Genomic DNA, 14944 nt, shown 5'->3' with positions numbered 1-14944 from the left:
CCAACATAACTGTGGAATAGACAGAATTAAAAATATTGAGTCCATTTCAGCTAAAGAGCATTGCTGTGTTTCTGTTGCAGTTCCTGCAAAAATCAAAGTGTTGCACGCTGACAGAGTTGGTCCATCATCTGTAAAAGTGAAACATTGACAATAAATGATCTCTGTTGAAGAGAAGCTGCTGATTATTTCTTCTAATAGTGTAGTTTGTCATAGAGGCTCTGTCATAGAGCAGCAGAAGTCACAGCAGAGCAGCAGAGAGGTCAAAACAATCATGAAGAAAGTGAAAAATCTCCTGCTTCATTTCTGTCTGACAGCAGAGTTATCAGAGTTCTGTCAACCTGTGGAGCTTCTTCTATCAGAACCAAAGGTGTCACATGAAAGAGTTTGGTCAGAAACACAACAAAGTCACTAAAAACAACACTATTTCTCCCCCAGAACCTGTCCTGAGAGTGTCTCCATGGTGGTTGAGTCCTGGAGCCTCAGTGACTCTGAGCTGTGAGGTTGAACATGTGTCTGCAGGATGGAGCTTCTACTGGTATAAAGCTGTTCCTGATCTATCACACAAGTCTGGCTCTTACAGCTATGAGCTGCTGCCTGCTAGCTCCAATGGGACTGCAGACAACTCCTACATCATTCATGGACAGACACACACAGCAGGATATGTGTGCAGAGCTGGAAGAGGAGAGCCACACTTCTACACTCTTTACAGTCAACCTCACTTTGTCTGGTCTGGAGGTCAGACTTCTGATTGTTGATTCATTTCTGTCAACACTGAATGATTTCTCTTCACATTTCTAATGCCGTCAGATTCTGCTCTTTAGTTTGCTTCTTTCCACTTATTGCTAACAGTCAACTGTCATTCAAAATGTTGTAAACAAATGTTTCTTTTTCATTTGCATAGAGCCATTCTAACTCCAACCGATTGAATGAAAATCCATTGAAACACATTTGTTTTTGTGTCTCTTTGCTCTCCAAATGAAGCTAAAGTGTGCTGATCTTCATCCTGTTTGTTTTCAGATCTTCATCCATCAGCGTCTCTCTCAGTGAGTCCTGACAGAGTCCAACACTTCACCTCTGACTCTGTCTCACTGAGCTGTGAGGGAAACTCTGCTGAGTGGAGAGTCAGCAGGTTTCTGCTTCCTGACTTCCTGTCATTCTGTTCTGACTGGGAAACAATGAATGGATCAACATGTCATGTTCAGAAGATCCAGTCCAGTAATGCAGTGTACTGGTGTGAGTCTGGATCAGCATTCAGCAACGCAGTCAACATCACTGGACACTGTGAGTGGAAACATGTTTGGATTCCTATTTTTAGCTTGACTTTCATCATTGGATTGATTTGAAACACATGCAGAAGTTGAAGATGGATTTAGATGATCAACTGGATGTCAAAGCAGAATGAAGCAGACGTCAAACATGTTGGGATCATATGTGATGAAGATGAATGTTGATGTTTCCAGATGATGATGAGCTTCTCCTGCTGAGTCCTGTCCATCCTGTGACTGAGGGACATTCTGTTACTCTTGGCTGCAAGTTGAGGACAGAAAATCTTCTTTCTAAAGTGTTTTTCTATCAAAATGACACAATCATCCAAAGTGAGAGCAGAGTGGAGATGATCATCCCTGCAGTGTCAAAGTCTCATGAAGGCTTCTACAAGTGTCAATCCTCAGGAAAAGAATCACCACAGAGCTGGTTGGCAGTAACATGTCAGCAAATCTCTATTGATTCATTGTAAATCCTTTAGGTGATAATATTTACATATATTTGTATAAAACATGTTTTTTACAGCTACATCCAGACCTGACAGCTCCTCATTTCCTGTGTTGGTTGTTGCTCTAACTTCTGTAGTTTTGGTCATTTTTCTATTCATGATCTGTTTTCTCTACAAAAGATCAAGAGGTGAGAAATATTATTATTATTAGATAATATTCATAATAATCTCATGTTAATCAATAACAGATTTTATTTCTTTTCCAGATTCAGACATCATCAGGTTTGTGCAGCTCTGTGTTTCTATGTTTAAAGTGTGACAGATGATTTTCTTGGAGATGATGTTTTCAATCATTCTAATCTTTCTATTTCTTTCTTCCAGCAGCTCTCAGGACAACAACCAGAGCTCTGCTGCAGACCACAGAGAAGCTCAGCACAGAAATGACTCCATGCTCCTCCATGGTTAGTCTAAACTTTGACTGATCTGGATTTATTCTAGAAGTTTGACTTTAGAACAAATGAACTGAACAGAACAGTTTCATCTCTTGATGTCTGATCTGGAAACTGATGGAAACATTTTGTTCCTGTTGGTTTAGAAGAGGTTGATTCTGTCTTTGTGAAATTCCTTTTTAAGGTGGTTCTTCTCTGTTTGAATCACACAAAGGTCCTGAGGAGATTCAAACTGATCCAGAAGATGAAAACAAAGGTAAAATGAAAGAATCAGTCAAGATTGAGAACATTTATCTGTTCATTTACATCTAAATTATTATTCTGTGGTACAAAAATGACAGATTTTCTCTATCAGACATATAAAGAACAAATTAAAGAAAACATCTTTTTATTGTAGACTTTTAGATAAAAGCAGAAATGATCCAAATATAAAAATATGAATAATTGATGTTTCAGGTGAATCCAGGAAGGTTACATATTCTTCAATCAAGCTTAAAACCGTCACTAAGAAAAGTGAGAAAATCAAAACATTTATTCAACATTTATCCAAAAAAAAAGCTTCAAGATAGATTTATGAACCAGTTGAATCAAATCCAATGTTTTCTGACAGAAAAGAGACAGAAAGCAGCAGAGGAGACAGTTTACTCTGATGTGAAGACAGGAGCGTCTGCAGGTAAGATCTGCCACTACATGGAAACATCTTCTCCATCCATGCAGCTGCCTTTCCAAATGACTGTCAGGCTGTCAGCTTCTGTCATGTTGGATGTTGTTTGCTTTTAGATGGCAGTCATACGGTGGCCCTGAAGTGCAAAGCATTCAACAAATCACTCGATACAAAAACATTTTTAAGATCACAACAACAATTAAAAAAAAAAAAAAGTTAAAAAGCAGTATTACATTTAGAAAACAAAAAAAAAATTCAGAAACCCAAACTTAAAAAAAAAAATTAAAAAAAGAAAAAAAAATTCAGAAAACAAAATTAATTTCCAGGAAAAAAAAGAAATATTAAAAAATGAAAACATTTCAGAAAACAAAATTAATTTACAGAAAAAAAAATGAAATATTAAAAAATGAAAAACATTTCAGAACACAGAATGAATTTCCAGAAAACAAAACGAAATCTTCAAAAATGAAAAACATTTCCAAACCGGAAGAGGCAGGTACTATCGGACAACGCTGATTGGATGATGATTTTTGTCAATCAGTTGAACTGAAAAGTATTTTAAATGAAGCGATGCCGGATTTTATCGTCCAAACAACAATGTACTATAAAAATCCACGTATTTCCCATTTATATAAAAAAATAAAAATTGCAGCAAACTGTTAATGAACTTTTAAATTATTTTTTTAATATTTCGCCTGACACACGATCACCCGGAAGTAGTTTGTGAGCACTTTTACTTTGAACGCTGTGCGCTAATGTCTACGGCTGCGAGGTTCACGCTGTCAATCATCTTCAGGTAAGAATCAAGTCTGTGATCTTTTCTTTTGTCAGTCACATGTCTCTAAGGATGTTAATTTTAGGATATTAATTAAAGTGCTGCTTTGAAAAGATAATTTCTTTTTATCTTGCGCATGCGCAAAAGGAACCCGATGAGACGAACCGTCTTCACATGATAGCCGTTCCCGTTTTCGGTGACAACATGAGAGAAAAAGCTCCGAGCCAGCCTGATTCTGTGATTTATACAGTAATTATATGGCATCAGTGTTGCTAAAAATCGACTTTAAGACTGAAATCAGTAAACAAGTTCTTATGGGAAATAATATTAAAGTGCATTGTATATTTTTGAACCATGCATGTACATATACTGACACTTAAAAATAAATTTTAAAAGTTTATAAAATACTTAATTGAATTAACATGTGATATTTCTGCAGGTGAAGTTACTCAAAGCGAAGTTCCAGAAAGGTTTGTGCTGCAGAAGAACAGATGGCAGCTCTACATGGGAATACAAGAAGACTAAAGTCATTCATATCATTGTGCAGTGTACAGGCAAGTCACCATGATTTATGTGCAATGTAATCAATAAATATTATTTTACCTTAATATCTAATTTTTTTTTTAAGTTGCAGGTCCTTTAAAAAAAGTCTTTAACCTGCTGCATACGCCTGATTAGTTGTAAATGATGCAGTGGGGAGTGAAAAACGAAGCACAATTCCTGGCTTTAGCATCGGGCTGATAATCTGGAAATCACATCTATGAGGAATCGCATCAAACACTTGTACAACTCCAAACAACTTAATGTTCCTTTAAGCAAAACTCCAGTTTAAAATGTTCATATTAGACTTGCTTCATTTAGGAGTTTTTCCATGTTTACCATTTTAGGTTTTAAAGCTTTATTAACAAAGTTGATGTTTGATTTTCAAAGCTGTTGTTTGTAAATGTTTCTTTGTCAATGAAAAAACTGAATGCTGACGTGAGGATTGTAATAATGGATATAAAAATAAACAAATTTGTTTAATAGCAATGCAGTATATTTATTGAAAACTTAACATGAATACGTTATTCAGTAACAGAAACAAAGAAACAGTTGTGGATTTTCCTTTATGGGCTTCTTCATGCAGTCAATCAAATGTTACGTTTACATTCAGCATTTACTCAGCGTACCTGTCAGTCACATTTATTAGAGGAAAAAATGCATCTGGGAAAAGTCTGTTTGTGCTTAACAACTATATCAAAGAGTCATGTCAGGGAAGGTTTGTACACATTGCTGCTCAGCATCACATCCAGAGGAAGATGCACAGGTAAGGGACCCCAGTTCCTGCTCGTACATGCTTGCAGCTTCCTCTGCACTGGACTCCAGCTCCATTGAAATCCCTGACAGAAATAAATTAATAAATTAAAAATCCCTGACAGAAAAACATCAGCTGCCGTTCATCTTTCATTCAGGAAAAAGTTGAGTTCATCAAAATGAGGAGAAAATGGGTTAAACCAGAAATTCATTAGGGAGGGGGTCAAAACACCAAACTCAGAATAAAATACATTATTTCAGTCTTATAAAAATACATTCTAAAACAATTTGGTATTCCTCCTCTGCCTGAAAGACTAAAATGTTTTTTTTTAAAGATTTTTTTTACCATACAGACTTTGCCACCTTTAGTTACACACCTGTACGTGTCTGATGATGTGCACATCCAGTCATTTACTGTCATGTTTCTGTGCACTGACACACTCTAAAGTCACAGATCTTAATAGTGTGAATAAGAAGCATTCATAAATGTTATTCTGAGACACAAACTGCTGCAGTTTACCTGACAGCTTTGCTGGTTCACCTGTCTGAGAATCCTGCCCACGTGACCCCCTCTCCAGCTGATGAGGTAACCTGTCATTAACGTATGACTGAATGATCTTGGATCTGTCTGTAAACACCCACCTAGAAATCACGTTTAACGCTGAATTTATTAGATCAAACAAATGTGCCTCCATACCTTATCTGTGGATGGCGGGACTGCATTTCCTGATGTGCGCCGTCTTTAACACCCGTTTCTTCGCAACTGTTGCTTCAGACAGAATCCTCCCACAGAAATTTCGAAACATTTGTAAACCTGGTTGGTGTTGACATTTCTGCGTGCGTTCTGTCATCACATCCGCTAAATATGCAAAGATTAAAGTTTAAGTTAACGTTTTATCGTCCTTTCCTTTCATTGTTTACCTGCGGAACGGACGTCAGCCACACAAACTACTTCCGGGTGACCGTTCTGCTTCATACGAAATATTCAAAAAATAATTTAAACCTTCATTATCTGTTTGCTGCATTTTTGATTTAATATATAAATGGGAAATACGTGGATTATTATGGTACATTGTTGTTTGGACGATTTTTAGTTCAAATGATTGACAAACATCATCATCCAATCAGCGTTGTCCCATAGTACCTGCTTCTTCCGGTTTGGAAATGTTTTTCATTTTTGAAGATTTCGTTTTGTTTTCTGGAAATGGGGGGCCGGCAAGATGGCGGCGTGACCGGTTTGTTTTTATCGAGCTCCGAGCACCTAACTTTTTTATTGAGCTTTTTTGAAGCAGCAACATTTTGCTTTTTCTTGAAAACGATCGGTGAACGTTGTGGATTGTACTTTTTGGATACTTTTTACAAATTCCCACCATTCAAAATGCCCAAACCTCCTAAAAGAAGCGAATCTTCTAAAGACAAACACAGCTCCGCTAGCTTGTTGTTAGCCGACGAGCACGACTACTCCGGCAGCAGCATGGACATTCCCGTGACTTCGGAGGAGGAATTTCCTTCACTCCCAGTGACCCCAAGTAAGCCTCCTCTTGCTAAAAAGCCTAATATGCCCTGGTCCATGAAGTCAGATGAAGCAGTCAATATGCTCGCCGAACTAATCAACTCAAGAAGCGATGCTCTTGAAAAAATGGTTGAAACTGTCCGTTCCGAAATTAAACTCATAAATGACAAAGTTGAGGTCATGGAAAAACGTGTGGAAAAAAATGAGGAATTTACATCGAGATGCTTGGCCCGGGTTGCAGAAATGGAAGCTTATGGTCGTCGATGGAATCTGAGGCTCTACGGTCTTCCTGAGGCTGAGAAGGAAAACGTGCGCGAGGAGGTGATCAACATTTGCAAGCATGTTTTGCCCTCAGAAAAAGAAAAGTTTCCCGATGCTGTTGATGTCGCTCATCGGATGGGAAGAAAACGCCAGGAGGACCCGAGGCCTCGAGGGGTTCTGATCAGATTCATCTCCCGGCGTCTGAAGGAGGAGGTTTGGAGAGCGGCCAAGAAGAACGGGTTTCTCCAAGCCAAAGGCCTGCGCTTCAACGAGGACCTAACAAAGGAGGACAGGGAGATTCGGCAGAAGCTGTGGCCGAAAATCAAGAAAGCACGCGAGGAGGGAAAGGCGGCTTACTTCGTGGGAGGCCGTGGATTTATTAATGGGTCAGAAGTTCAGCCATGAAAATGGAAAAGGAAAAATAAATAAATACGAGACTTTTTTTGATTTTTTTTTTTCTTTTTTTCTTTGTTTTCCCAACCATGTGAGGAGTCCAGTTTGTTCTCCTCTGCATTCTCAGGAACTTTCCCCCCTCTCGAATCCCTTTTCAATTCTATATCTGAGTTGGTTTTTTTTGGGGGGGTGGGGTGCAAAGGGAGGGGGAAAGGGGGCAGAAAGGGAAGGAGGGTAGAGGTTAAAAAGAAAAAAAAAAGTACTCTTTTCCGTACTAAAGCTGCTAAGATTTTATTTTGGTGCTGTTCTCGATATTGCACTGTTTGTTAAATAACTTTATAGTTTTTATAAAACAAAATCTTTTTTCTGTGTGTTGTTTATTGTTCTAGTTAATCTGTTTACTCTATCTTTTGTTTCTTTTAATGCCAGGGGGCTACGCAACAATGTTAAACGCAAAGCTTTATTTCTTTTTGCTAAGCAGTTTCATTCAGATCTCTGTTTTTTACAGGAGTCTCATTCAATATCTGATGATGCCAAATTCTGGAAGTGTCAATGGGGTAATTCTTTATGGTTTTCACACGGTACAGAGCGATCAGCCGGGGTAACAACTCTAAAAAATAGGTTTAGTGGGGATATTTTACTTACTGAAAGTGATCCATCAGGTCATTATATTTGCCAAATACTTCAATGTGATGATAATATTGTTATTTCAGCCAATATTTATGGATACAACACTGTCAAAGAAAATGAACAACTTCTTTTCTCTATAGAAAACATATTGTTGAAATGGTTAGAAAAATTTCCAAATGCTATCATACTGTTGGGGGGTGACTTCAATAATGTCCCAGATAATAATGCAGATAGGTGTCCTCCTCGTGGGCCGGATGGAAGCAACACCAAGCTAAAGAATTTTATGGAGAAATTTGACCTCCATGATATATGGAGAAGGAAAAACCCTGATGTCAAATGCTTTACATGGAGTAACAAAACGGGTACAAGTCAGTCCAGAATTGACTTTTGGTTGATCTCAAAAAGTGTTGCTACAGATCAGATTGATGTAAACATTTGCCCCACCCCTCTTACAGACCACAAAGCCATAGTTATTAAGATAAAGTTTACCACCTCTAAGTCTTATGCCACTCATTCAGCTTATTGGAAACTTAATAGCTCTATTTTACTGGATGACTCTGTTAAAAAACAAATCAAAAGAGAAATAGCACATTTTTGGTCTAAAGCTAATATAGAAAAGAAATATGGTGTATACTGGGAGCTTTTTAAATTTGAAATAAGTAAATATCTCAGAAAAGTAAGTAGTGATAAAGCTAAAAGTAGAAGAGCACATGAGGCAAATGTCATTTCAAAAATAACTCACTTGTGTCAAAATGCAGCTGACACACTATCAGATGAAGATAAACTCCAACTCTCTAACCTTCAAACTGAATTGGATCATTTATATCTTCAAAAAGCCAAGGGAGCTTTTGTGAGATCTCGATCAAGATGGCTTGAAAATGGTGAACAAAATTCACATTACTTCTTTAATCTGGAGAGACACCATTCTAAAGGTAGTAGCATTCACAAAATTAATATAGATGGAACTATTTCAGAAGACCATAAAGTCATTTCTAACTATTGTTGTGATTTTTACCAGAAACTTTATAGCTCTAAATTTTGTCAAGTTTCAACAGATGCCTTCATAGATTCGTTAACAGTCAAAACCATCACTGAAAGTGAAAAGGAGCAATGTGAAAGCATGATTACACTTGAGGAAGTACAAAAGGCCATAGAACAACTTAAATCCAATAAATCACCAGGGACAGATGGGCTGACTTCAGAGTTTTATAAATGTTTTGCTGAGGATCTGTCTCCCTTTTTACATCAAATGTTTTTAGAAAGTATAGATAAAGAACTTCTTCCTACGACATTGACTCAAGGCTTGATGACATTAATTCCGAAATCTGGAAAAGACATGTTATTCTTAGATAACTGGCGTCCAATATCGCTACTAAACAATGATTATAAGATCTTCGCAACAATCTTGGCTAAGAGACTAAAATTGACACTGGACTCAGTAATTGATGAGACCCAGTCTGGCTTTATGTCAGGAAGACATATAATGAATAATATCAGGCTAGTTTTGGACATTCTTGATCATCCAGACATTATAAATGGTACCGGTTTTATTTTATTTTTGGATTTTTACAAAGCATTTGATACCGTAGAACATAAATTCATTTTTCATTGTCTTCAAAAATTTGGTTTTGGAGAATACTTTTATTCAGCTATTGTTACATTATACAAAAACTGTAACAGCTCTATTAAATTAGCAGGTGGCACCTCTCCCAGATTTAATCTAGAGAGAGGAATTAGGCAAGGTTGTCCTGTTTCTCCGTATCTTTTCCTTTTAGTTTCTCAACTGTTAACAGATCACATTAAATCCAGTGCAGTTGAAGGCATCAATCTCATTGACAAAGAACTAATTATTACTCAACTTGCAGATGACACTACACTTTTTCTAAAAAATGAAAAGCAAATTCCTGTTGCTTTTGACGTTATTGGGACATTTTCAAAGGCGTCCGGTCTTTTTCTGAATGTGAATAAATGTGAATTAATGGCAATTAAAGAATGTGCTGCTACTACTTTGTATAATCTTCCAGTTAAATCTGAAGTGAAATATTTAGGTATTTTAATAACAAAAGACCAACATGCAAGAAGCTCCCTAAATTTTAACCCAATAATAGAAAAAACACAAAGGAAATTGAATCAGTGGCTCTCCAGAGATTTATCTTTGAGAGGAAGGATTTTACTCAGCAAAGCAGAAGGTATTTCCCGCTTAACATACGCAGCTTTGGCTTTACATGTTGATGATAAAATTATCAAAGAAATTGACAAAATGCTTTTTAATTTCAGCTGGAAAAATAGAACCCATTACTTAAAAAAAAATGTTCTCATGAACTCCTATGACAAAGGTGGCCTCAATTTTCTCGATTTTTCTACCTTGAATAACACATTTAAAATTAATTGGCTGAAACAACTTTTTAGAAATCCCAGCTCCATTTGGAACACTATACCTCTTCATGTTTTATCTAAAATTGGTGGTGTTGATTTCTTTCTCATGTGTAATTATGATGTATGTAAAATCCCACTAAAATTATCTGCATTTTACCGCCAAGCCTTCATTTCATGGTCCCTTGTATACAAACACAACTTTTCACCTCACAAATATTCTATCTGGAATAACAGGGACATTTTATATAAACGTAAATCACTCTTCATAGAACATTGGTTTCGAAATAAGATTATTTTTGTGTATCAATTATTTAACAACCAGGGCTTACTTTTAACTTATGAGGAATTTCTATCTAAATTTAACTTCCCTGTTCCCCCTTTAGAATATGCTAGAGTGTTTGGGGCTATTCCTTCTGGTGTCTGCATGCTGTTGAAATTCCAACACAGAGTTAATATTGAGGAGCCTTTTCTACTCTCTCCCATAAATACTCCTGTGGGGAAAATATGTCTGACCGGTTATCCTAGGAAAAACAACAAAGCAATACGAACATTATTTCAAATGAACATTGTTTCACTACCTCGTAGCATGTCTTATTGGAACATGTTTGTTGAAGACATCGCATGGAAGGAGGTTTGGCAAATACCCAATAAATTTTTAATCACTAATAAGGTTAAAGAAGTTTCTTTTAAGCTTATCCATAGAATTTACCCAGCTAAAATGTTTATTCAAAACAGATTTAAATTAAACATTGACACACTCTGTAGTTTTGGTTGTAATTCCCCTGAAACAGTTATCCATCTTTTTTGGCATTGTCCCAAAGTGAAGGTATTTTGGCAGAAGATATGTGATTTTATTAATGATAAAATTCATTCTTGTTTTGTCTTATCTTGGAAAGATGTTTTGTTGGGTCTAATATCAAACAATATGCAAAAGGACTCTGCTTTTCTTTTAAATCTTTTACTAATTTTGGCTAAATTCCATGTTCATAAATGTAAATTTTCTGGTAGAAAACCTTGTTTCACTGTATTCCTTTCTGAATTAAATCAGTATATCAACAGTATTCGAAATTCAGATAAGCAAAAAGCAATCAGAACATTGTCTGTATGTGATAGTTTCAGTATTTTCTCGTAGAGTTTAACCCCCTGGCTTATTTCTCTCTATTCTTGTTCTTCTGTTTGTTACAGTTGTGTATTTGATATTTGCAGTTGTGTTTTTATTGCATACCTAAAAGTACATCTTTGTAAATTGACACAATGTGCAATAAAGTTTATTTAAAAAAAAAAAAAAAAAAAGATTCTCTTCGAAAACGTTTTCAACTCTGCTCAGAACTTATAATGATCTGAATATGATTACTTTTCATGTAATGAGTTGAAATAAAAACACTTTCTTCATTTCTTTTCTTGAAAAAAAAAAAAAAAAAAAAAAAAAAAAAAAGTTTTGTTTTCTGGAAATTCATTCTGTGTTCTGAAATGTTTTTCATTTTTTAATATTTCATTTTTTTTCTGAAATGTTTTTCATTTTTTAATATTTCATTTTTTCTGAAATGTTTTTCATTTTTTAATATTTCATTTTTTTCTGAAATGTTTTTCATTTTTTAATATTTCATTTTTTTCTGAAATGTTTTTCATTTTTTAATATTTCATTTTTTTCTGAAATTTTTTCATTTTTTAATATTTCTTTTTTTTTCGGGAAATTAATTTTGTTTTCTGAAATGTTTTCATTTTTTAATATTTCTTTTTTTTTTTTTCTGGAAATGAATTTTGTTTTCTGAAATGTTTTTTTCTTTTTTCTTTTTTATGTTTTGGTTTCTGAAATTTTGTTTTGTTTTTCTAAAATGTAATACTGCTTTTTAAATAGTTGCTGTGATCTTAAAAATGTTTTTGTATCGAGTGATTTGTTAAATGGTTTGCACTTCAGGGCCACCGTACAGTCAGCTGTATGCACAGATCAGGAAGAAAAACAAAGGTAAGTCAAATCTTCATCGTTGTAACTTCACTGACTGAAAACTGCTGGAAAGGAAACTGCAGGATTCATTCAAGTCAATGTTTTCAAGTCATTCACTTGTCACAATGTGAAATGAACACAACTGTCTTTGTTGTTTTCCAGTTTCTACTTATTATTTGATTTGATTTTCTGACAGGAAAATGGTCTCATTCAGCTGATGAGATGCTTTACTCTGAAGTTCAATGAGGACAAACACTTGGTAAGTTTCCATCTGATTCTCTAGAGATCAAATCTGATAGAAATGATAGAAACTTGAATTTGTTGATGTAGGTTCTGCATCAAGACCATGCTCCACCCTCAGCTGCTGAGTAACTCTGCATTTTGGCTTTTCTTGTAGATCCACAGAGCCAGCAGCATCCATCAATGTGATGAACAAACGTCTCACCTGTAGGTGGCGCTGCTAGGATAGCTGCATGTTAGCTGGGCTCCAAATGTTTGCCTCTCTTTTGGTCTCATTTTAGTATTTTTGTTCAGTTTTTTTATTTCATATGTGATCTTAACAACTTTCCTGCAGCTGCCTAACATCTAATCCTAAAGGAACTCAGGGATGAATTGAATCTGCTGAGATTTTCTCTAGATTGTTAGTTTTTCCAACATCAACCAAGTCTGCAGCTGCAGTCCAGGATCAGCTGATGTCTCTGGTTCACACAGTCTGCTCTATCAAGGCTGATCATGAACAACATGGAGCTTCAGACTTTTCTGTCCTTTAAGATCCTGGACGTCCAGATCCAGGTCAGTCTGGACTTTCAGACAGAGTCTTACTTCCACCAGAACCATCAGGAAACAACTGGACTTGTTCTGTTGTTGAACTGAACGCTGCAGAAGGAGTCTGAGTCCTTATATGGTCTATGGAGAAGACTATTCTTTTCCATAATTACTTTTTTTAAGCTTCCAATGTACTTTTAAACTTTTTTAAAGTTCTTTTAATATAAAATATGTTAAACTTTACTAACAAAACAAATTCAGCTTAAAGTCCCACTCGGATCATCTTTTAATCCATTCTAAAAGTGTTCCCAGTGGTCTTTGAATTATGATTACACCATTTTTTACCAAAATCAATAAACTTATGTGGTTTTCTCAGTTGTGGGCAGGACAGTTGGCATGGAGTAAGCCTTCCCCCATTTCCCATCATTCTCTGCTTACACTCTCTCCAGCTAGCGTACAGCTCCTCAAACTAACTTTAGCGCTGCAACAACAATGGCGAGCAATACTGGAATTATCCAGTTGTACAGTTTTGATCCAGATTCCAGCTCAGACGAGGAAAACAAAGACGTTCATGGATCTAGTCGTCTACAAGTGATGCATCAGAATGGAGCAGAGCAGGGAGCTAGTGGCCCACAGATTGTAGCACCTTCATCACACCTACAAGGGTCTTTGTCATCTGCTCCTCATTCACAAATATTAGAATAAGAAATGCAATTTTAAACTTAATCTACCTTATAAATATCCTCCATCGTGAGAGAAATACTGTAAAAACATGTTTGAAACACCAAAAACAGAGTTTTCATTAGAATGGGTCTTTAAAATACTAACAGATGATAAAAAAAGAACATTAATAACAGACGACCTCAAAGAAAATCTGTGTTTTTGGGCTTTAGGAAGATAGTTTTTTTTTTCTAATTTTTAAGAATTTTTATTTCATTTGAAATCAAAATATATATTTTCATGTAAAATTATGTGTGATGAAAAACGTATAAATATATATACGTATACCTTAACTACCTTAACTTCTTAAGTCTTCTTTGTACATTTTTATATCAATAAAAGCTTTTGTCAAACCGGATTTTTTGATTGTTTTCATCATTTCTGTTCTCTTCATTTTGGGATTTTATTCAGTTTTCACTGTGAGCTGATGAGAGATCCTTGAAGAACAAAACATCAACAAGCTGCATCATTTCCTGAACTGCATGACATGTTCATTCTTGATGAACAGAGACACAGAACAACAGAATGAATCAACCTCAGATGTTTTATCAACAGAACTTTTCATTTTCATGGATAATTTCTCATTTTGAACGTCCATCAATGTTTGATACACTTTTTAATTGTAATTTTGGTCTGGTGGAGGCGTGCTGCAGGGCGGTTACTGGCAAGAAGACAGCTAAGAGGGTACGCTGGAAGGTGTTCATAGATTGTCAGGACAAAAATGAGAAGCAAAGTTGTATGAATGATTCTGCAGATTTTAATGAGTTGCTGTGTCTTACCGTTGTGGTGTTACTGCATTGTTTTAAGAGAATTCGTAACAAACTACAAAGCAGCTTTTAGGATGACGTCACAGCCGTGTGCCGCGAATCAAGACACAGAAAAACACGTCAGAAGTGTTTTCAGCTGTGTTGAAATAGACGTTTTCAAATAAACAGTTGGACTCTTTTCTGGTTGATAACACGACAATGGTTGCTTTATAATTCTCTGAGACTCATCCTTTGCTTCTTTCCTTCTTTATTTACATCACATGATGACCGGCTACAGTGGCCATTCTGATCCAACATGTGGTCTGAGCACTTAGTGTTTTCAGACTGAGAGAAATCTGAGAGAGAACAGAAGCTCAGTTCAACTGGAAACACTGAGACCAACACGAAAGACGGGTCAGAGAGCAGTTCCTGGTCCCAGACCATAGTCCGCTTGGGTGTATTCAGACTGAAAGTTTGTTCCAGATTATCAGGTGAAAGAAACTGGTTCATTTTAACAAACCAAATAAGTCCAGTCTAAATATACACTAAGTAGTTGCTAGGGTCAACAGGTCAGAGCAACAGAGAGTGGAGGAAGGAGAGGAAGAGGTTTGTGCAAGAAGCAGGTTAGAACAGGTGGAGGAAGACTTCAGGTGTGATGTGTGACTAAAGAGTTTAAGCAGAGTGAAAGGAAAAGTGAAGAAGA

The 14944-nt window shown here is 36.1% G+C and overlaps 3 long non-coding RNA genes across 3 annotated transcripts; 2 read left to right on the top strand and 1 right to left on the bottom strand.

The window, feature by feature from the left end:
- The first annotated feature begins 1167 nt into the window (after positions 1 to 1167).
- Positions 1168 to 1872, top strand: LOC144987401 (uncharacterized). The gene is made up of 3 exons (XR_013651282.1): positions 1168 to 1281; positions 1461 to 1706; positions 1789 to 1872. It is a non-coding gene; the product is annotated as an uncharacterized LOC144987401 (long non-coding RNA).
- A 1125-nt stretch (positions 1873 to 2997) lies between these two features.
- LOC144987399 (uncharacterized) lies at positions 2998 to 4811 on the top strand. Its single transcript, XR_013651280.1, has 3 exons — positions 2998 to 3620; positions 4039 to 4147; positions 4228 to 4811. It is a non-coding gene; the product is annotated as an uncharacterized LOC144987399 (long non-coding RNA).
- On the bottom strand, positions 4614 to 6092 carry LOC144987400 (uncharacterized). Its single transcript, XR_013651281.1, has 2 exons — positions 5590 to 6092; positions 4614 to 4978 (listed from the first exon to the last, which is right to left on the bottom strand). It is a non-coding gene; the product is annotated as an uncharacterized LOC144987400 (long non-coding RNA).
- Between the last annotated feature and the right edge of the window lie 8852 nt (positions 6093 to 14944).

Source organism: Oryzias latipes, chromosome 18 (assembly GCF_053564925.1).
Source record: "Oryzias latipes strain Hd-rR chromosome 18, Olatipes_Hd-rR_3.1".
In the NCBI taxonomy this organism is placed as follows: Eukaryota; Metazoa; Chordata; class Actinopteri; order Beloniformes; family Adrianichthyidae; genus Oryzias; species Oryzias latipes.
The sequence above is the reverse complement of the archived record's forward strand: the minus strand, read 5'-3'. Positions and strand labels throughout refer to the sequence as shown.